The following is a 23,851-nucleotide window of genomic DNA, read 5'->3' as shown; positions in this document are numbered from 1 at the left end:
TTTGTTATTTTATTTCTTTTCCCATTGTGTATACCAATAGTATATTTTAGTATTTAGGGTCTGTTATAAAATAAACTCTTAAAAATCAGAAGCCATTTTGTCAAGACTTTACTTCCTCATTCCAGTCATTCATAGAGCCAGATTATCTGAGCTTATTTCTTAAAGATTTTTACATTCAGTTCGCTATAGATGTCTCTACTATATATATTTTTTTCCACTCTATATTATGTATTTTATATATGTATATTATATACTTTACATGCGTATATTATATATGTTATGATATATATTTTTTCTGATAGCCTGAATTTCAAAGTCTTATATATACATAATATATATGTATATAAATAGATATGTATATAATATTTAATATATATGTGTGTGTATATATATATTTTTTCAATACCCTGGACTTCAAAATCTTCTCCAAAGATCTTGTTCTATAACTTACTTTAGCCTCCCACACCAATCATTTGTCTTGTACCAATAAACTGATCCCTAAAAACTCAATTGCTACCATCCCTGATTTCTGTTGTCTTTTTACCTTCCAGGCCCCTCTGTTACCCTAACTGCTACAGTTTTTCACCCCCATCTGAGCTGCTAGGAGCACCAACTGCTCATTGTTCTAACTGCTTTCTCCCCACCACATATCTTCATTTCCTACTTCATGCAGAATGTATTTCCTTGTCCATGCTTATAATCATTCCCTAGTATTCCTTATAAATTTCCTCATTTCTTATTGCCTCTGTCCTTCAAATGGCAAAAATACCAACTTCGTTCAATTTAGCTCTCTGCCTATGCTGCCCCTGCTCAACCACACTAGAAAAAGCCTTACTACTAAATGTCCTTCCCAGGAATTCTATGCAGTTCCCTACTCCATTCTCTCTCTCTCTATTCTCAGTAACTCTGTCATATTCAGTTCTTCTCATTATATAATATACTCTTGTCTGTTACTTTGGATGAATTCCCTTTTCTTATGTATCACCAGACTGTCATATGGTAGACTAGCTTCTACAATGTTCATCTCCCTAAAGATATGGCTCAAACAATTGTTCCAATTAATTATCTGTTGTATCATTTCCATCAGCATAGAACATGCTATCTTATCTCTAATATAAAAAATCTCATGATTACACATTCCATCTATAACCATCTATATGTTTCTCAGGACAACTTTGCAGGAAGATTCACCAGAACAATTTCCTCCTCTGGTGATGTCCACTGAAGAAGGCTTCCCATTATTCTTGAAACCACTACACTTAGATATTCAGAAAATATGTTCTTCTTAGGGTGCCAACTGACTTCCAAATTGTCAAATCTACTGATCATTTCTTAGTCCTCATTTGCTTGACCTATTAGAAGCATGGGACCATTGATCATGTTTTCCATTATGAAATACTTTACTTCCTTAACTTCCAGAACACCATGTTCAATTGGTTCTGTTTTAATTCAATGGTTAGTCTCTCAGTTTTAGTTACTGCCTCTCTGATATATTCATATTGGACTGCCACAAGACCTACTCCTGGAGTTCTCCTCATCTCCACCTATCTTATCATTCATTCTTATGGCTTAATATACTGTCAGTGTGCTAACAGCTCCCAAATATGTCTTTAACCAGACTTTTTACCCTGAAATCCAGACACATCTATACAACTCCCTAATTATCATCTCATGTATTCCAAGAGTTTAGCTTTTAAACTTAATATCTCCAGAGCCAAGTTTCTACTTCTACCAAATCCTATTCCTCTGCCTATCTCTCTAGCCTCAATACAATCTTCTCTTTTTATGAGTCTCAAAAGTTTTAGAGTCGTTTTTAGTTTCTTTCTTGCACAGCCAGTTGAAAGAAAATTCTGCTAAATTTATGTTCAAAATTTACTGAGAATCTTGCCACTTTTCATAATATATATTTCTATAATTCTATTCTGAGATTTCATCATCTAATAGAATTTTTCTAATAGTTTCATGATTTTTCTTTCTGCTTTCATCCTTATTCTTGTGCCAGTCCAAATGATTCTCTTAATATTTAATTTGATTATATAATTTATATACTCTACTTAAATGGATTTCTATATAGAGTAAAAGTCAAAATCAGTAGAAAGGATTAGATAGCCTATAGAATTTGATTTTATCCACTGCTCTGATCTCATTACGTATGAATTCATTCTGACTTTCTTTTCGAAATACATTTGTCTGCCTATGTTCCTTTAACATTCCGAGCATATTCTGCATCCTGGCCTTTAAACATGCTATTTTTTTTTCCTCTTCCTAGTATTTGCTTCTTATGGATATGCACATCTCTTGTTCTCTCAACATTTTTATTTATTTATTTATTTTAAAGATTTTATTTATTTATTCATTCAAAGAGAGAGAGAGAGAGAGAGAGAGAGGCAGAGGCACAGGCAGAAGGAGAAGCCTGCCCCATGCAGGGAGCCCAATGCGGGACTCGATCCCGAGACTCCAGGGCCATGCCCTGGGCTGAAGGCAGGCACCAAACCGCTGAGCCATCCAGGGATCCCTTCTCAACATTTTTAATTACCTGTATGTGTGTGTACACATAGTATATACATATATTATATAATTATATATAAATATATATAGTAACTATTTTACTATCTTCATATTACTTTCATCAGAATGTAGGACAGATTTTAGTAATTGCTACTGGATTATATAATTAATAAAATAAATATGTGTTGAATGAATGAATAAATAGGAGATTTAATCCTGATATTTATCCTTTGATGTTGGGTATTTCTGTTTAGTCTTCCTGATATTTTAAGTCTTTTTTTTTTCGACTTATTTATTTATTTATTCATAAGAGACACAGAGAGAGAGAGAGAGGCAGAGACACAGGCAGAGGGAGAAGCAGGCTCCATGCAGGGAGCCCGACGTGGGACTCGATCCCAGGTCTCCAGGATCACACCCTGGGCCGAAGGTGGCGCTAAACTGCTGGGCCACCCAGGAATCCCCCCCCCCCTTTTTTTTTCTAATGGGATCTGGTTTGCCTTTTCTTACACAAGACCCATATTACCTTGAGCAAAGAATTCATACTTTGGCACAATCTATGAAGAACTCTAGGCTGAATCAAATCTCATGTCCATTGATCTGAGATACAAGAATAATGTATGGTTTCTGTACTATCTTAAAAAAAAGAACAAAGCAAAGTAATTTTATTGAAAATATAATGGTGCTGATACTTGATCAAATTACACAGGATATATATTATAGGTACCAAGATTTGAATATAGTCATAAAATGTAATAAAAGTCAAAAGATTAAAAATTTAATCAATTATCCATATCTGCATAACAAAACAACTGAAATCAGTGTCCTCAAAAAAAAGTTGAAAACACTTATTATAACTCCTGATTCTTTGGTTGTCTGGCCGTTCTGCTGAACTGAGTCAGGCTTAACTGACCTTGACTAGACCTGCTTATGTACCTGTGGTAAAATAGTGGGTGGGCCAGGTGCTGGCTGGTCCTGGTAGGCACCATTCATATGTTCGTAAATGGGTTGTTGGCTGAAGCAACAAAGGTAATTGGACCACTTCACCCAGTAGGTCAGTTTAGGTTTGTTTACCTAGTGATTTCTATAAGAATAAACTGTAGTGTGTGAGGCTTCTTGAAGCTTAGGTTCAAAACTGGCATTATTTCTAATTTGCTTTATTGGCCAAAATAAGTTGCAAAGTGAATCCAAATACAAAGGATGGAAAGTAGACTGAATTTATTAATGGAGAAACTATAAATTAGATTGCAAGGAGTGCAGATTGCAAGAGAAAGTGGTGAGGGAATGGGACCATTTTTGCAAGCAATTTACTAAAATAGTGTTTGCAATTTATATACATATAAAAGCTTAATAGTCCTAATATACATGAAGTCCCTGAAGTAAGAAAAATAGATTATATGATATCTTATAATGAGAAAATAGTAAATATAGTAAAAAAAGAATACTGAATATAGGTGAATAGTAATCTGAAGGTTGTTTCAAGCTTACTAGAAGTTGGTGAAGTGCAAATTGAGGAATGATATGTTTAACTTCGAAATGGGCAAAAATAGTCAAACAAAAATCCAATGAACATAAGGAAATGAAAAAAGTGATGGCAGTATATACATTATTACTGTATAAATGGAAATATAAGTGAATAAAAATTGAAATGATTTGATACACATATTAAATGCAAGATGAGAGTATGTTTTGATCTAAGAATATACTTTATATAAATAGATTATTTTACAGATTACTATATATTGACAATTTTTTTTTAATTTTTAAATTTTTTTAGAGAGGGAGGGAAGGGGGAGAAGCAGAAGAGAGAGAGAGAGAATCTTAAGCTTGGTAAGGATCCTGACACAAGGGTAGGTTCACAACCCTGAGAGCATGACCTGAGCTGAAATTAAGAGTCAGATGCTGGGCAGCTCGGGTAGCTCAGCAGTTTAGCGCCACCTTCAGCCCAGGGCCTAATCCTGCAGACCCACAATCAAGTTCCACGTCGGGCTCCCTGCATGGAGCCTGCTTCTCTCTCTGCCGGTGTCTCTGCCTCTCTCTCTCTCTCTCATTAATAAATAAGTAAATACATACATACATAAATAAATAAATAATCTTAAAAAAAAAGTCAAGATGCTTAACTGACTGAGCCACCCAGTCACCCCCAATAATGTTATTTTTGATGGTGGTTACTGATCAAAATAGTTCTAAGTTAATCTAACTATCAAGATGAGAGGAATGGAATAAATATTGGTATTTCCACAAAATTTAGAAAGTAACTATTTAAAAATAATAAGGATTAGACTATATGGAGATTTAATGAGAAAAAGTTGGATTTAAAGAATGATGGGACAAGTCAGTGTTTTCAATAATTAACAACAAGCTCATTCATATCAGAGAAGGGGAAAACCATGTCTCCTACCTTACACCACACACAGAGGTCAATCCCAAGTGAATTGTAGTTCTGAAAATGAAAAAAAAAGTAAAAGGCAATTTTAGAAATAATATGGGAAAATATCTAGTTAGGGAAAGTTTTTTAAAAGAGGTTACCAAAAAGAGTCATTTATACAGAACAATATAACAAAATGAACATGCTAAAAAGAATTCCAGTTCATCAAATGATACTTAAATGAAAAAAGCATGTTATGAAAATTTGAAAGTCACATAATGGGAGAATATTTGCACCAAAAGTGACAGAAAACTCCCGTATCTAAAGAATATATTTGAAAAGCTCTACAAGCAATAAGAGAAACCAAAATAGAAAAATAGTTGAAAGCCTCAGACATGTAAAAAAAGAAGGCACACAGACGTGTTAATTATCTTTATTCATTAAGTAAAAATGCAAATTAAAAGCCTTGATGTGATACCAAACCTTTACTACTCCTTAAAGGCCAGAAAGAAAGAAAGAAGAAAGAAAAAGAAAAGGAAGGAAGGAAGGAAGGAAGGAAGGAAGGAAGGAAGGAAGGAAGGAAGGAAAGAGGGAAGAAGGAGGAGGAGAGAGTACTAAGTGTTGGATAGAATGTAAAAAAATAGTAATCCTCACATACTGCTATATGGAGTATATATTAATCACTCTGTACAATAGGAATTTTGTGTTGACCTTAGAAATACATACATCCTTATAACTTAACAATGTATCCCTACATATATACTAACAAATGCATACAAATGCAACTGAGAAAATATTTAAATAAGGTTCATGGAAACATTATTCTAATATGCACAAACTGGAAACAACCCAAATTTTTAAAACTAGCAAAATGTTTAAGGATTGTGTGGTGTCCTCAAATGGAATACGATCCAGAAGTAAAAATAATTGGGGAGAATACAACAGCAAAAAAAGCCAGGTGAAAAACAACGCATACTATAGGAATATATTTTACAAAAAATAACAAGATAAATATACTGCTTAATGATGCAAACTTACATGGATAAGTCGTGAGGAAAGAGAAAAAAAATAATTGGTATAAAAATTAAAGTAGGTAGTATTTTTGCTAGGGAGATCAGTCATTGGGAGAAAACCTGAGGGAGATATTAAGGTTGTCTGTGATGTTCTCTTGTGATGTGCTTACCCAGGTGTTTACTTTGTACTAAAACAGATCTGCTTACCTTTGTGGTCTACTCTTATGAATGTATACTATCCTTCTTAAGATGTATTTATTTATTCATGAGAGACACACACAGAGAGAGAGAGAGAGAGAGAGAGAGAGAGAGGTAGAGACATAGGCAGAGGGAGAAGCAGGCTCCTCCCAGAGAGCCAGATGCAAGACTCTGTCCTGGATCCTGGGATCATGCCCTGAGCCAAAGGCAGACTCCCAACCACTGAGCCACCCAGGCATCCTGAATGTATATTATTTTTATATTATAAAGATTACAAAATTTACCCTTGATTTCTTACTCTCTGAAGATTTTCTATTGAATAGTCAGATATTGATACTCTAGGATTAAAATAAATGATGTTATATTTATTCAGTAATTAGTAAAAGCTTAGTACTTTCCACATTTAATATAACATCTTTGTTATTGTGTCCTGTGTCTACTCAAACTCTATGAAAAAGAATAAAGTCTCTTCTTGTTTTGAAGGCAGACATATTGAATGCTCTTATTTCATATAAGAGGCAATTGAGTCTGAGTTCTGTTAAGTGATTTGATTCAGGATACACAGGGACTGGTCAATAGGAGCAATTTTTTTTTTCCCGAACCAAATGTCAGTTTACTTTTTTGGTACTGTTTGATTATAGTAATAAATTCTATTCATGAATATGCGGTTTCTTTCATCTTTTCCCTCCTAACAATTGTGGCGGTATGATAACAAAATGTTCAAGCAAAACAAACAAGAAACAAGGGGTCACAAGAGGCAAGAGTGATGGTAGGGGAAGGAAAGTCGGGGTTCTGTGGACAGTGGGATGTGGGGGTAGAGGTCAGCAAGTGAACCTGGCTTCAAGTCTGGGAGGTGAGTGAGGCTGGGACATGGCCAGAGGAGTCAGAATGGAGCTATATTCTGTTTTACTTCCTGGTGTGGATCAGCTGGTGTTTGACGAAATTTGGCAGCTGGCTGAAAGCTTTCCCACATGCAGAGCAGTCATAGGGCTTCATGAGGGTGTGGATCCTCTGGTGCTGGATGAGGACTGAATGCTGACTGAAGGCCTTCCCACACTCACTGCACATATATGGCCTTTCACCAGTGTGGATTATCTGATATTGAATGAGGTGTGAACTCTGGCTGAAGCCCTTACCGCATTCAGCACCCATATATGGCTTCTTTCAGTTGTGAACTTTCTGGTGAATAGGAACAAAAAAGGACAAAAGTCTGTCCTCCAAAGTCAGTGCTCTTATTAATGTGTAAATATATCCAAATATGTGTCATCTTCTACATGTTTACACTTTTTGATCTCTATAAGATTTTCCATTGCAGTTACCTTCTTCTTTCTTCCTAGAGATGTCAATAACTAACCATGCCGTATTGGGAAAGACAAAGGTAGACTCAGTGGTTTGAAAACATCTATAAGTGAAATCTGATGCAGTAAGAATGACTGACAAATAAGAAAAAGGAAATACTGGCTGCTCTTAGAGCCAATCTAAAAGCACCATGTCTCTAGAAGGAATTATCTTGAGCAGAACACAAATTTGAATGAATATAATAGACCTCATTGGCTCAAGCATGTAAATTCTTTATGTGTGTATGTACATTTTTCCTCTCTGTAGGAAGGATATTTTGCAATTCTATTTTTTAAATTTTATTTATTTATTCATGAGAGACACACACACCAGAGAGGCTGTGACACAGGCAGAGGGAGAAGCAGACTCCATGCAGGGAGCCTGATGTGGGACTCCATCCTGAGACTCCAGGATCATGCCCTGGGCCGAAGGCAGGCACTAAACCTCTAAGCCACTGAGGTGTCCCATATTTTGCAATTCTAGAAGAAAATTTAAAACTATTATTTTCAATATTAAATGTATTGAGAAGACTCACTACAAATAAAGAAGATAGTATTCATGAAGATACAGCCTCCTTAAGAGTATGGTACTGACGTAAAAACAGATATAGAGATCAATGAAACCAATCAGAGCCCAGAAATAAACCAAAACATATAGAGTCTATTTGTCAGTAATGGCACTAAGAATACACAATGGGGAAAGCATACTCTCTTCAGTGATTTTATAAAAATATTTGTCCTGCTTACCTTGTTCCTATCTGTTCTTCCCCATATGCTCTTCCCTCCCTTTCTGTATTTCTTTTACATTACACATGGTGTAATTTTTCTTATGGTGATAATCACCAAATCAAAGTTTTTCCGTACTTCCTTTTCATTATGCATAGTGTAATAACTTAAACTTCTTTGATTGAGATGTAAGGATATTTATGGCCTGGTGTCAAAATTGTATCTTTCTTACCTCTCACAACTCCTATTTCTTAGCTTTTCAAGTATTTCAGTCGAAATAAAATATCTGAGATGCCAGAAATTTTCTGCAGTTACTTATTCCTTTGCCTGCTGAATGCACAAAATTTATTCTATCTTAAAATAACCTTTCGTAATCCACCATTTTTTATCATGATGAAATCCTTCTTGTCTTTCAAGCCTTGGTCCATAAGCATTGAAATAATCCTTTGGGATACTTTTGCTTCTTTCTCATGCAAACTTAGGCTTCTCCTACTTTGTATCTTATATAGTACAGCTAGTAGAGCCAGTCTTTGAATTCTTAACAACCAGACAAATGATATTTTCAAGAATGTTTGTTAAATTGATTATAAAAAACTAAAAAAGGGTTTGTTCTCATATATTTATGTCTTACCTGAATCATGTAAGTTATTTCTTTTGCAACCTCTTAAAATTAAGGCATAAATAAAATTTGAAATGACTTTATAATATTTGAAGCAGATCTATATATCACATGATGTGTCCAGTATTTGTATTTTCTAGTATCCTTTATTTACCGATTATTATGGGAAGAAAAATAATATATTTTATTTTATTTCTAAATTTTAGAAGCAGCAAAGTAAATTCTAGTAATACTTGACATGATTCAGTGAATATGTAAATGTACAAAATACTAAGAAAAAATGTTTAATTAGGAAAATGCAATCAGTCTTCATGTACCAAAAATAATTAGCACAGCAGGCTGCTATTGAGTTGTTGATTAAAAGTATATATTAATATATTTATAATAACTATATTTGCTACTGTATTTCACTGTGCAAGGGAATCAGAGGAGATATTTTTGAGTTTTTAAAGAGTCTTTAATATGACAAAGGCTAAAACTTTGCATTCAAAGTTATCTAGTTAGTGCAAATCAATGAGGCAGTGGCAAAACAGAACAAATTTATTGGTTTATTTAATTACTGTTCAGTGAAGTAAATGTCAAATATAAACATTCCTGGATAAATATGATGTCTTAACAGTAGCTGCTCTCAAAGTAATACAAAAATACTTAGAAAAAATAAAGGAGCCATAAAATTTCTAAAAACTATAATGTAATAGAGCTTCTACGATTAAAAAAGGAGATAGCTGATTCAGAAGGTCCTCAGAAGGCAAAATTAGTTGCACTGTATTAAAATGTGAAAGCACACCTAGATGTGTTTGTGAGATAAAATTTAATGAACAACAGTGGTGAAATTGTTTGTACATTCCTTATTCTCTGACCTCCATGGGAACAATTATTCCTAAAAACTGAAGACATTGATATACACATCTTTTCCACGCGAGCCACGTGTCAGTTGTTGCAGAGTAATTTTTCTCCAATGTCTATGTCCATTCAGAAATATTGTTCAAAAGAAGACAGTAAGTTGTTACAGAGCTTTAGGGTGTCAAGGAGGGAGACTTTCCTTGGCCCTTCAGGGTCCTTCAAGCTGGACTTAAGAATCAAACTGACAAGAGATAGAACAGGAGAAAACAAAACTGAAACACATGCAGGTATGAAATTCCAAAGACAAAGAGGCAACATGAGACTTGTATGAGCTGGGGAGAGGGGTAGGGTCTGAAGATACAAAGGAGAGGAATACCATTAGCAAGAAGGCATTAGGGAATGTTTTGTGAAACAAAGGTTGCCCTATCATGCAGGTAAATTTCTTATAAAAGGAAGTCTTTGTTAATAGGCCTCTTCCAGTAGGCACTTGTTCTACTGTTTCCAATGTAAATTTACGCAGTTGAGGACCAGGGAGTTTTTCCTGCAACTTCTGGGTTTTAATTAGTTTTAACTTGAAAATAATGTTCATGCCAAAATGGCCCATCTTGCAGAGCCCTGCCTGTGGCCCCTACAGTTGGAAGGAAAATGGAAATTTCCATTATGTATTGTAGAAAATATAAGAGGAATCAATAAAATTCTGGATTCAAGATTTAAAACTAGAAAAGCAAACCGTAATAGCTATGTATACTGGGATCTAGAAAAAACGGGGAGGGGTGGGAGAAGTAAATGAACCCAAAACTTATAAATGAGCTGATTTCTGTTCATAACAACCTGGAACTATTGATTTGAGACATTATGTCACCCCTCATTCACCCAAGCACAATGTACTCAGTTACACCTATGTTTACACACACAAGTATGGCAATTGGCAAAGAAAGTGTTAAATGGAATTTGCTTTGTTGCAACATAATTGGGAGAAAAATGATAACAAATACAACAACTTGTATTTTATGAAATACCCAGCAGGGCAACAAAAGAGGAGTAGAAACATAAAGACATAAAGAGTCTAAAAATTAAATCTATACGTAAGGGTGCAAACCCAATGTTATCAACTTGCATGATATCACAGTAGGATGCAAGATTTGCTTCTTATAAAAGGGAGAAGAATGATATAAAGAGGCAATAACTGGAATAAAAATGCCCAGAATAAGATAAGCAGGAAGGATAAAATAAATAAAATTTTCAAAGAAGACGTTAAAATAGATTAAAATGTACTGGGGGCTATAAAGATAAAAAAAAATCAATGCAGATAAAAAAATGATTAAAAAATAGGTAAATATCCTAAAAGCAGTAAAAAAAAAGACACAGAATAAAAGTATTGAAGAAGTTTTATCTAGAGAATGGAGAATATAAATAAATTGCAGATACTAGATTTTCCTTTAAAAATAGACTAAAGGTCACTACACTAAATAATTGTAAGAAAGATGAATAGAAGAGGAAGAGATAAGTGAGGGGAAAAACAAATCAGAAAATGAAGTTCCAGAGGAGGACAAATTCTGAGAACAAGAAAGTCTCAAATCCTCTAAAACTCTTAAACATCTGGGGTGACACTGATCTCAAAAACATTTATTTTAAAATCTCATGGATTTGAACAATTTACAAATCCCAAACATGTCAAAGATTCTATATGATACCTCATGAACAATGAACATCTCAGTGGGGGATCTGCAGGAAAGGAATGGTCTCATTTGCTTTTTTTCTTTTTTAAATTAAGGCTGTGTACCTTAGAGAAATAATAAAACATAAAGATTATTTTCTAAAGGACACAAAAAGAAAATACACGTAAGAAAGGGATGGAAACACTTTGTGGAAAAGATTCTGAGGGGCGATTCACAGTGAGCATCAGAGATCTGGTCAGAAGAGGAGAGAGATAGAACCTCCAGCCTGGAGTTTCCTGTGAAGCTTTTAGCTGTCTGTAGAGCACAGTTTCCCTTAACCACAAAAGTGCAGTGCTCTTGTGAAGCATATTTGCAGCAAAGAATCTTGAAGACATGGGTCCACCTGCTGAACTTTGACCCACTGACATAACTCCGTACCTGTCCAAGCCATTCATCATATAATGAAGGGACCAAATAGGGCCACACATTATCTTCCTATCCATTTAACTTTTTAAGATAGAAAATTAAAATACTGAGTTATCAGGAAAAATCACAATCACAACCAGATGTATTAATTTGCATATCATTTCAATATTAAATACTACCTATGCCTGTGATTTTAGTAGTTTTATTTTTCTTTAGCAAGCCTCAATATCCCTCACTTTTTGAAGTGAGAAGAGTTTACATTCATTAATCGTTACTTTGTGCACTTATGTGTATGTGAGGGCTAAAATAAAAATATTCAATAACTTTAAATATACTTGAAATGCAAAACTTCCAAAATATTAACTGAATATACATATACCCATTTTTTGAATTACTTAATTTACTCACATACAGTAAGGTGAGGTTAGCTAGCTATATGGATAGACCAGGTGCAGATATAAGATGTAACACACTAGAGCTAAAAAGATTTAAAACAATATAAAAAATATGCTCATGATCGTCAGACAGGACCACCATGACTCTGGGCAACCTCAAAGAGCAGATAAATGAAGAAGCCAGATTGTCTTGTGTGGGCAAAGGTGTGAGAAGAAATAATATATCCATATTTTCAAATATTTCCCAAGATATTTATTATATATGAAAACCAAGGAGAATGACTTATAGTTAGTAACCAAGCAGACACTAAGTTGACCAAGTGATCAATAAAATATATCCAATAACAAGATATCAACATTGTGAACTCCAAGTTTTTGATATACTGGGGAGACAATACCATTTTTGTGCCTTAAATGCATAGAGCTTCATTCCAAACATGGGAAAATGTCAGACAAATCCAAGTTGACGTCATTCTAAAAATAACTGGTCAGTACTCTTCCTAAATGCCAGGATCATAAAAGACAAGGAAAGGCTGAAGACATTTTATTATCTGAAACTGATAGGGAGAAATCATAATGAAATGCAATGTGAGGTCTTCAGTAGGAGGAAACAGTAAAATAACAGAAAATTTTCCTGGAGCAGAAAAATTACAGTAGAAAAATGGTGAAATTAGAATGAAGTATATAGTTAAGTTATTAATATTGTAGAAATGATAATTTCTTGTTCTTTTTTTCTTGTTCTTGATAACTATATTTTTATCATTTATGCTAGAAATATTAGGGGAAGAAAATGGGGAGTTATGAACACTATATGCAAGATTTATGCAACATTTCTTTAAGTCTTAAATTAGCTCAAAATGAAATGTTTTCAAAAAATAAGTTTTTGTTTTCATCTGCACATTAATATTACTAAATTGGTCTGTGATATCTGGGACCTATAGGATTTTGCTCTTTCCCTATGCTTCTATTTGCTTCTGCATTTAATGTTGACTATAATTCTATTCTAGTAATTTATTCACCACAATTCATTACTTTAAACACCTCTTTTCTGCAAAGGAGAATTATTCCATTTATAAAATAAATCATTTTAGGCTTATTTATATATATCAACATTGCACGTTAAAATGTCACTTTTTTAATGTAATAAGTTACAAAAACATCAATGATATATTCAAAAATAGACAAAGAAAAACTTCAGAAAACATTTTTGTAGAAGATTTAATTCCCAAATAACCAATTAAGTTAACAATCTCAATTGTGGCTTTATAACCTAACTTTAATTTGTTTTGACTTGGAGCTCTGGGTATTCTGGAGATCTGAGAACAACATATGAAATAATTTTACAGAAGACGTCAATGAAAATACCTAATTAAAAAGTTTAAATTATGATCATTTAAATTAGCTTTTTTGTCTCATTTAAAATATGCATGTTGAATGCATCTTATGAGGCTTACAAATATTTGTACCATTTTTCATGTTTAAATACATTTAAGATATTAATAAATTCATGTCCTGCAAATATCTTTAAAATAAATGCCTTCGGGTGTAAATACTAGATTATACTCACAAATACACGTGGTGAGGTGCTGAATAAGGACAAGCAATCATTATATTGTGTTAATGTTCATAAAAACGTATTTCATTTTTGCTCATGAATACCTTCATGTACATTATTGAATATTAATCATAAGAAAATGTCTAGAAAAGAGTTTTGTGCAAAATACAAAACTATAAAACTCCTAAAAGGCAACACAGGAGAAAACCTAGATGACTTTGGGAAAGGCAAAACTTTAGGTACAGTATCAAAGGCATGAACTGTGAAAGAAAGAATGGATAAGCTGAACTTCATTAATGTTAAGAAGTTCTGCTCTGTAAAATATGATGTCAAAAAGACCAGTCCCAGACTAGGAGAAAATACTTGCAATAGATTATGTCTAATAAAGTACTGCTCTCCAAATATACAAGGAACTGTTAAAACGCAAGGATAAGGAAAAAAAAAACTATTTTAAAAATGGACCAAAAACCTTAACAGACACCTCACTAAAGGAGATATAAAGATAGCAAATGAGCACATGCAAAGATGCTCCTTATTATCGGGGAAGTGCAAATTAAAATCACAAAATATCACTATACACCTACAAAATTGACAAAAATGCAGGACACTGACAACACCAAATGCATCTCTCACTAATTGCTGGTGGGAATGCAAAATGGTACAGCCACTTTGGAAGCCAGTTTGGTGGTTTCTTACATAATTAAATATACTCTGATCATATGATCCAGCAAACATTCTCTTCAGTATTTACCCAAAGGAGTTGAGAATTTATGTCCACCCAAGACTTGCGCAAGAACATTTGCAGCAGTTTTATTCATAATTGCCAAAACTTGGAAGTATTCATATCATCCTTAAATTGTGAATAGATTAATAAGCTGTGGTGCATCCAGACAATTCATCACATTATTCAGTGATGAAAAAAGATGAGCTATCAAGCTATTTAAAAAAATGCATATTACTAAGTGAAAGAAGCCCATCGAAAAGGCTACATACAACGGGATTCCAGCTCTGACATTCTGAAAAAAGAGAAATTATGAATGTAGTGCTTGCCAAGAGATATAGAGAGTGGGGATAAAATGGTGGAACACAGAGGATTTTTAGGGAAGTTAAAATACTCTATATGCTATTATAATGATTGACACGTGTCGTTATACATTTTTCCAAAACCATAGATTGTACAAAACCAAGAGTAATCTGCAGTGTCAACTATGGACTTTAGGTGATTAGAATGCTTTGATGTAGGTTCATCAGTTATAACTAATATACCACTCTGATAAGGGATTTGATAATAGGAAAGGCTATGTATGTATAGGTGCAAAGAATGTATGGGATATCTCTATTTTCTTGTCATTTTTGTTGCAAACCTAAAAAAAATCTTAAGAAATATGAGCTTTTAATTTTACTATTTAAGTACCTTTTAAGTATACGTATAAATGACAAAGGCTTTTATAAAATAATTTTAAAATAGCAGCATTTTTATTTATTTTGCTTGACCTCTTGGATTTGTTATAGAATTGGGATGCATGAATTTCTTTTTTTTTTTTAACATTTAGTCTTTTGAAACTTAATATTACAACCCATAGATGGATGTTCATCAAGAAAATAAAATTAGAAAATATTAAAAACCTTTTCAGAATTTCTAAAATGAGTTCATATAACATTCTGTTTAAGAAGTTTTTGAATTTCAATTTACATTAGAAATTCAAGAACTCAGTGCATTAAAGATCACTTAATGCATTTTAATCACTACAGGATTAATCAGAATCAATAGGTTAGCAGTGATTGAGGCTCACTACTTATTCCAAGATTTAAACAGTCTGGTAGCAACAGATCTTTCCCTAAAATTTTAGATAATTAATCAGATGAATCAGCCACCAGCTAGGGAGAATTCTATGTTCTATAATTTTCCTTACTAAAGTGATGTCTTCCAAATTTCATCTTAAATCTGTGATTTATGCAATAAATGTTGTATGGTGGGTTTAATATCCAAATTTATATTCATTTTTTAAATCTAATATGTAATGACAAGATTTGCTTTGACATTTTATATTCTCTAATAATATAAAGTTCGTTAGGTCTTAATAATTTACATGTGGCTATTTCCATATTCTACTGTGTCATGATTTCTACATTCTCTTTTCCTGCTTGTATGAAACTCAGATTTAAACAAAATGATCTCATATGCTATGTATTTGTTTTCTTTTGCTAAATTTTGGCTTTTTGTGTAACTCCTTTTAGGACAATTCCATAAATTGAATCTCTTTTCATAGAAAAGAAGATGGAAACTATGCCTTTAAGCTTAGAAACTACCACTTAAGAAAATTAAAAAGAAAATTGTTATTTCTCTCAAAATGTTTCTCTTTAAGAAAGATCCAATATAATACTGGTTTTCCCCCATACCTGAGATGATTTTATTCTAGGAATATCATCTCCCTATATAAAAATTGAAATCCAAACAAAAAGTTTGATTATTTCCTTCACTACTTCAATTACTGCTCAAATATCACTAGTTCAGAGATGCCTACAATTACCCCTTTATTTTAAATTACACATCTTTCTATATTGCCAAAACCCATGTTCCAGCACTCATATTCATCATTGGCAATGCCTTCTTTGAGTATTTGCATTAATGACAGTTTCATGTTTCAGATAAATTACTTTGTTTTACTGTTTTAAAGTAGATGGACGTTATGGTCACAATTTATTCTCTCCTATCTCTGTTCCCAGAATAAAAGCAACCCTCCCTCAATGATCTAGAGGTCTCAGGACATGGACTATCTGTTCTCCACCTGGAATTTCAACCCCCATTCACTATTTTGGATTCATGTTGTATTGTCCGACTCTGGACATTGGTGGTGAGGCTCTTAATTTAATCCTGTTCATAATGCAGCCATAATATTCAAATAACTTTAAAATAATAGGAGATAAAAAGCACATACCAACGATTAGCATTATCACCCAATTATACATAGGGTCATAGTATTTAATGGGACTACCATCAATAGAGTATCATCATTAATGTACATGCAATGCATCTTGATAATATTTTTTTCTTCTTGTCACTTGGGTTCCTAATGTAGCACCTGTCAGTTGGTGACACTTTTTGAACTTGTAGATTCTTGTTGGAATTTTAAAATAAATCAGCGTGGCTATACCACTGCCCTTTCTTTTTTTTTTTTAATTTTTATTTATTTATGATAGTCACAGAGAGAGAGAGAGAGGCAGAGACACAGGCAGAGGGAGAAGCAGGCTCCATGCACCGGGAGCCCAATGTGGGATTCGATCCCGGGTCTCCAGGATCGCGCCCTGGGCCAAAGGCAGGTGCCAAACCGCTGCGCCACCCAGGGATCCCACCACTGCCCTTTCTAACTTGTGACTAACCTCATAAATCTGTAAGAATTTAGCTTTCTAATCTATGGTATTTGTGTGTTTAATTTTTTTTCCCCCAAGGGAATATTTAAAATATTTACCTCTCATTGGTTAAATCACATTGAGTATCCAAAAGACCATATCTTATGTAGGGATGTAAAGCAGATGGGGAGAGCCTAGGTGCTCCTGGATGAGATTTGACAAGAAATACTGATAAGCTATATATGAGAAGCAAAGATATTAAATCTAATCTTATATTGTATATATACAAATTGAAAGAATAGGATCCCTGTTTTGACTTGCATACCAGTAGAGATGAAAAGGAATAAAGATTCCTTCATAAAAACTGTGGGATAAATCTGTTTTGCATGAAAAAAGGTTAATAAAAATATCCTAAGATTAATTTAGAATGATTAAAAGAGAGGAATCCTAGCTTATTTTCTGAATATAGATTTAAAGTAAATGTCCTGAGATTAAGGACTTTAAAAAAGGGGCATAGCTGGCACTGATCCCTTGGCAATAACAACATAAATATAATTATGCATTACATAGTTGGAAAAAGTATAGGCGATGAAGATCTTTCTTCATACTACTGTGTACTAGAGAATAGAAGGATGGGAATAAGCAGTGAAGAATACCAATGTGAGACCAAGGAATAGTCACACTGTCAGGAGAGCACTATTGTTTCTGTTTAACAATAAACTATATTAAATATCTCCGGTTAAATTACTATGGCATCTCTTCATTGGATCCAGAGTGATGCACACTCATTTTATTATTTTGGGTTTATTAGTAAATAGGATTATTAAGAATTATTAAGTTATGATAAGAAACTAACTTCAAACTTTAAAAAGAACACTAAGTGTACCATATGACTGAGGGCAAGTCCCTCAAAAAATCACATTTGGAAAGGAGGCCTGTTCCCTCAAACTGGGATTCGTACCTCAATAGAAGAGGTAAGGGCATGGCCTGCAGAAAGGTCAAGAACTTACCAAGGAAAGAGCTTTCACCACAATTGTCAGGTGGGCCCATAGAGCAAGTCAGGCCACTGATGCAAACTCCAAGTCCTGTGTGTACAACGTTCACTTTGGGAGAGTGACAAAAAACAAACATCTTGTTTCAGTGGTGCTTACTGGAGGGGGCCTGCTGTGAAGTGGGGACACTTACGCTGTCATAAGGCTTGGAACATACCGTATCCGGAACAGGAGGGCTCTGGGAAGTTGGTCACCAGGGAGGGGCTAGAGCTGGAAGGCTGCTAAGAGACTGAGCACTCTGGGTCTATGGCTGGGGCACAGCACCACCAGATGTTCTCACATACAAGATTAATTGACTACGTATTGTGTCGGAGCCAGAATTCATCCCATTATCAGATCAGAGTCTCTGAAATGTAAGTGGACCTGAGAAACAATTCATAATTGATAAAGTCTTCTCTTTGGCTACTCGGTTTCTATATACATCCTACACATTTGAACTCCCTTCCATAAATTACACTCAATTATTTTATCCCACAATCAACTAGTTGCAAAGAGATCACAGGTATGGATTGTGGAAGAGAAGGCGGTGCAACCAGAATTGGTATCTAGGAGTCTTGGCTATCTGCTTATATCATCTAGACCCACCCAAGCACAATGTCTTATATAACATTTTCATTTGATGATTGATTGGTGCTGTGCCCAGTCAACATTATGCGTAGGTGGGTCTGACAACACCTACTTCATGATGGGAAGCTCAGGGCACCTGAAGTTTAATGGCTAGGCTTTTAGTATTTACCAAAGCGTAATAGTAGACAGAAGCTTTTTTTGCAAGATAATTGTTATGCAAGGAAGAGGACATAGATTTGCTCCAAAATCCTATTGGTCTGCACTATGATCCTCCCATTGGTGCTTGTCAGAGTCTGCATTGGACATTTTCATTTGTGACAGATCTTTTTGGTATCATTAGATCTATTGATTCTAAAGCCCAAGTGGCCATATAACTTGTACTATGGTCTGAAATCATTGCAAAGTCTGTGTGCTGTTCTGACGCTCACTTGAAACTGGATGAGTCAGTATATGGGTCAAAGTGGAACACTCAAATATTGCTTATGTTATCTCCAAAATTATAAAAGGCTATCAAATGTACGCCTTATGTTTTTCTTGATAGATGGCGCCCACTGCAGCAACTTGACTTTTACTTTGGGAAGGCGATTTCATTAATACTCCATATCATTAATCCTCCACAAACTTCCCCAACAGAGTGGGCCCTGAATTTTTCTGACTTTATCTCCCACTCTTTAGCTTTCAAATGTGTACTAAGGTACAAAAGTAACTATTATCACTCTAATCAGGATAATGTTCTCAAGGTAGTGGACCGGTGTGATGTTTTGTGGAGTGCTAAAATGATTAAGATCTCCAGGGACTATATTTTAACAGAGAGCCAGAGAATTTATGTGGTCTTGAAGCAATAATGTGAAATTATGTTGTGGACGTCAGAAATAAAAGCAAACTATGTCAAGTGAACCTTGCACATTTGTAAGGGAAAGAAAAGAAACACTAGCCAGCCAAATAGCCGGATACAGAGGACTCAGGAATATGTTGATTTTCTCCAGTAAAGATACTACATTAAGAACAGCAGGTGCAGGGCACCTCGGGGGTTCAGTTGGTTGAGTGTCTGACTCTTGATTTTGGCATAAGTGTTTTCTCTGGGTCATGAGATCTAGCTCTGGGCTAGACTCTGGGCTCTGGGACACTCTCTCCCTCTCCCTATTCCCCCTGTTCTCTCTCTCTCTCTTTTTCTCAAATAAATAAATCTTAAAAAAAAAAAGAACACAGCTGCAATAGGAGTCATCACCTGATGTTTTTGATGGCCCACACTCATTTTCTGAGATCCACCTGGCATCAGATGTCATGCTGATGGGTTAAATGGAATAGGGATAGATATCAACACTCTGTGGTTTTCTTTTTGGTTTACTTTCTTGATACAAGAAATTTTCAGGGGCTTTCACTTAGCTTAAAGAATGGCACTCACCCCACGACTCAGGAAGTCAGTGTGCAGATTCGTCCAATTTTAATTATGCCTATTCCAATTAGAGGTTCAGGAACTGGGGAAAAAACACACAATAGACTGATGGACCAACTGGACCCATCTTGAGTCTGACTTAAGTAGTGATCTATCACCAGAGCACTGTAAATGTCCACTTTGTTAGACCATAGTGGAATTTTGGGTTCCCAAGGATTAGAGTTCATTTACAGCAAGTGTCTCAAAATCTCTAAAAGGTATGGGTATTTCATGTCCCTGTTCTGTCACTTTTGTATGTGGCTACGGCCCTTTGAAGAAAGCTCAGTGAAAGATTTATTGTGTGTGCATGTGGCAGTGGTCCATAATTGCAAAGTAGGTAGTAAAGAGTGAATTTGGAGCAGAGAGGCAATAAATTGATACCTGGCACAGAGTGTGAAGAGACTATAGAGCATTTCTAAATGAAGGCTTAGACAATTATAGTAAAATGTAGAAAACTTTATATCAAAGACAATTTATTCTCTAAGGAGAATAAACGTCAAATAAGAGGAGTGTTTCTTTTAGGGAGTAGATATTTGATACCATATTATAAAATATAAGAAGAATATATTCACCTCTACCCAACTATATTATAAAATTAACAATATCAAAGAATGTGGCCTACAAATACTATCCATTGTGCTAGGTCTGGGCACATTCTTGACACACAATAAGATTCTACTGAATGTTTTTCTCTTCCCAATGGGGTTAAAATATATAAATATTTATCCTGACTAAACTACTTGAAAGCACCTGTTCTGAGGGGTAATAAGAGTTTCAACTATGGACATATTTTATTAAAAACTGATGTTGTACTATAAGCACTTTAATCTTTCTTTATTTTCACCACTCATTTTATCATGTATGTTAATAACAGATTCCATCTATTAATTATCCCCAGAAAAAATTTAAGAAATATATTGTTGTAGTGGATACTACTACCTTGTTAATGGCAACTTAAATACTGGTGAATCTAGAGTAACTTAGAGTTTTCCTTATTGCTGGAACCTATTTGAGAATAAGAATTAAAAATGAGTAAAAAAACAGTAACTTCACAATATTTATCAATATTATATGAATGATAAAATAAATATGAAGTGAATAATAAAATGAGTAATTTTCTATCACTATCAAGTAAATCTATTGTAGATATTTTTTGTTTCCTTACTTGATTGCATCTAGGCTATGAGGCATTATTAAAATATACAAGAATGTTTGCATTAACTGATTTTATTTGTCTTTGGCTTAGAAAAAATATTTGAACAATTTTTAGTGTTTAATTCAATTACGTCAGATCTATTACATTTAGTAAGTAAAGAAAATGCCAGTGCTAGACTTTGTATTGCATCAGAGTTGTTCTATAAATTCAATATTTTATTAATAGAACACATTTGAAATTTGTTCTAGGATTTATGTAAACATATTTCCATAATAAAACATAAAAATATCAGTGAGCATTTACTTCTAACAGAGAGAAAATACAGAATTAAATGTATGTACAAAAGAATATACGTACCCTTAATAACTGATCTTATGAGAAAAAAAAGGCTGGTTTTTCTCAATGCAAGCCATTAAGTATTAAAGATTTTTTAAATTAATTGATTATAGACTTTAGATATCACAGAAAGCAATTAGAGATTTATGGTTTTATGTCCATAGTTAAATTGAGAAAGATGTAAGGGGTAGATGATTCCAATTTCCAACAGGGTTTTTGGAAGAATTAGTATTTTAAGGCCATGTTACATGGAAAGACCTGATGGGCATATCATTGCAAATTGGTTATGATTGGATAATTTACTTCTATTTAAATTATGCACATCTACAACCTTCGTCATATAGGTAGAAGAAGCTCTGTAATCTTGGTGCAGATGACTAACCTTTAGATAAGTCATAAAAGCCAGTGAAATAAAAGGAAGTAATGAATGAATTGTGGTATTTCTTCAAACCTGGTATATATAATAATTGATTATATAATCTAAATAAAATAGGCTTAGAAAAGGAGTCCTTGGGGAATAAACTTTTTGTAGCTGATCTTATTTAAAATAATCTAATTGGTATGGAATTACTGGAGATTTGAAATACTCTCCCACCAAAATTTCTTGGCATTTTAAAATGTAAGTTGTCTAATGTTTACATTTCTTATTTTCTCAGTTTTCCTCCTCCTGTCACCTACTGTAAAATGGAGACAATTTTTATATGGACCTATTAATTAACTGTGTTAGCTTCAAACTAAAATTAGAAATTATGGAATCTAGCATCTCACTACACTGAAACAATTCTTTTCTATTTATGACAAGAAATACTCTATTTCCCAGCAGTTTCATCTAGCAAAATATTTTGTTGACTAACCTTAGTTTTACCATTTAAATGAAATCTCATGATTTCATGAGAAAATATATGAAAATATATCAGCAAGGCATTATTCAAGAAAGTTAAGGTCTTTACTGGCAATATAGTGGTATGACTAATGATGTTGGGATGTTAATTAATCTTCTTGGAAAAAATTAAATTTTGTGCCTTTTTTAAACCTAGAAAAGATTTTAAATTCCCCTAAGCATAATTGTGTCACCAAAGTTCTGAAATAAAATCAAGATAGGTAGAGATTAAAAAGTCTGGATATCTATGATGCAATAAAATATTGTGAAAAGATATTTCATGTTAATGGATTGGAATAATTAATATTGTTAAAATGTTCATACTACCTCAAAGCAATTTATAGATCCAATGAAATCTTTATCATAATTCCAGTGGGATTATTTCACAGAGGTAAAAAAAAAAAATCTTAAAATTTGAGTAGAACCACAAAAGATCCCAAATGACCAAAAAATCTAGAGAAAGAACCAAGCTAAAATTATCACACTTCTTGATTTCAAACTGTATTTCAGAGCTATAATAAACACACAGTATGATATCTCAATAAAAACAAACACAGATCACAGATTAGTGTGTCCAGAACATAACCAGCTTATAATTTTTAAATAAGACTAGGTGGCCAAGGGTTATCAGATATTTAAAGAAAACTTCCAAACAAAAGCCTGAGACAAATGCAAAAAAAAAAAAAAAATAGGGAAAGAGAGTCCAGAAGCAGCAAAATCAATGAAGTAAGAAGACAAGTTAAATAAGTTATAAGTAATATTTTGGAGGAGGTGAGGTTTTGTACAAATACCAAATGCCACTGAAAAAGTTACAATCAGAAATGAGAAAATACACCCAGGAAATTAAAATATGATATTTCAAGATTATAAGTCCATGGAGAGAATATAAGATGAAGTATTCTTTAAAAGATATAGAAGAAAATAAACTAAGTGGAATTCAATGAGAAGAGAAAGCTATGAAAACAAGAATATCAATTTGATGTAAAATCTAACATAGACATTCTAGAAGGAATCCAGAAAAAAAATCATAAAACTATCAGGAATGTTTTCTGGATCTGATCTTCATAAATCACCAGATTGAAATAAGTACTAAGTACTTTGCACAAGGAATGAAAACTGAATGATGTCAAGGCACGTAATTTTATGAGTTTAGAATATTGCAGATAAGGAGATAAGGAGATAATCCTAAAAATTTTCAGAAACAAAATCAGTTACAAGAACTGAAAGCAATGATAGCAGAGGTCTCATGGTATCGCTAGAATCCAAAAGACAATGGAGACATGTAATGATTTTCACACAAAGGTTATATTACTGGGAAGATTATCAGTTACATGTGAATGGTATCATAAAGCTGTTTTCATGAATAATACTATACTTACCTTCCATACAACTTTAGAAAATTCCTGAGAATTTGTTCTTTCAAATATGAAC

This window comes from Vulpes vulpes, chromosome 13 (assembly GCF_048418805.1).
Source record: "Vulpes vulpes isolate BD-2025 chromosome 13, VulVul3, whole genome shotgun sequence".
NCBI lineage: Eukaryota > Metazoa > Chordata > Mammalia > Carnivora > Canidae > Vulpes > Vulpes vulpes.
This window is presented reverse-complemented; position numbering follows the sequence as displayed.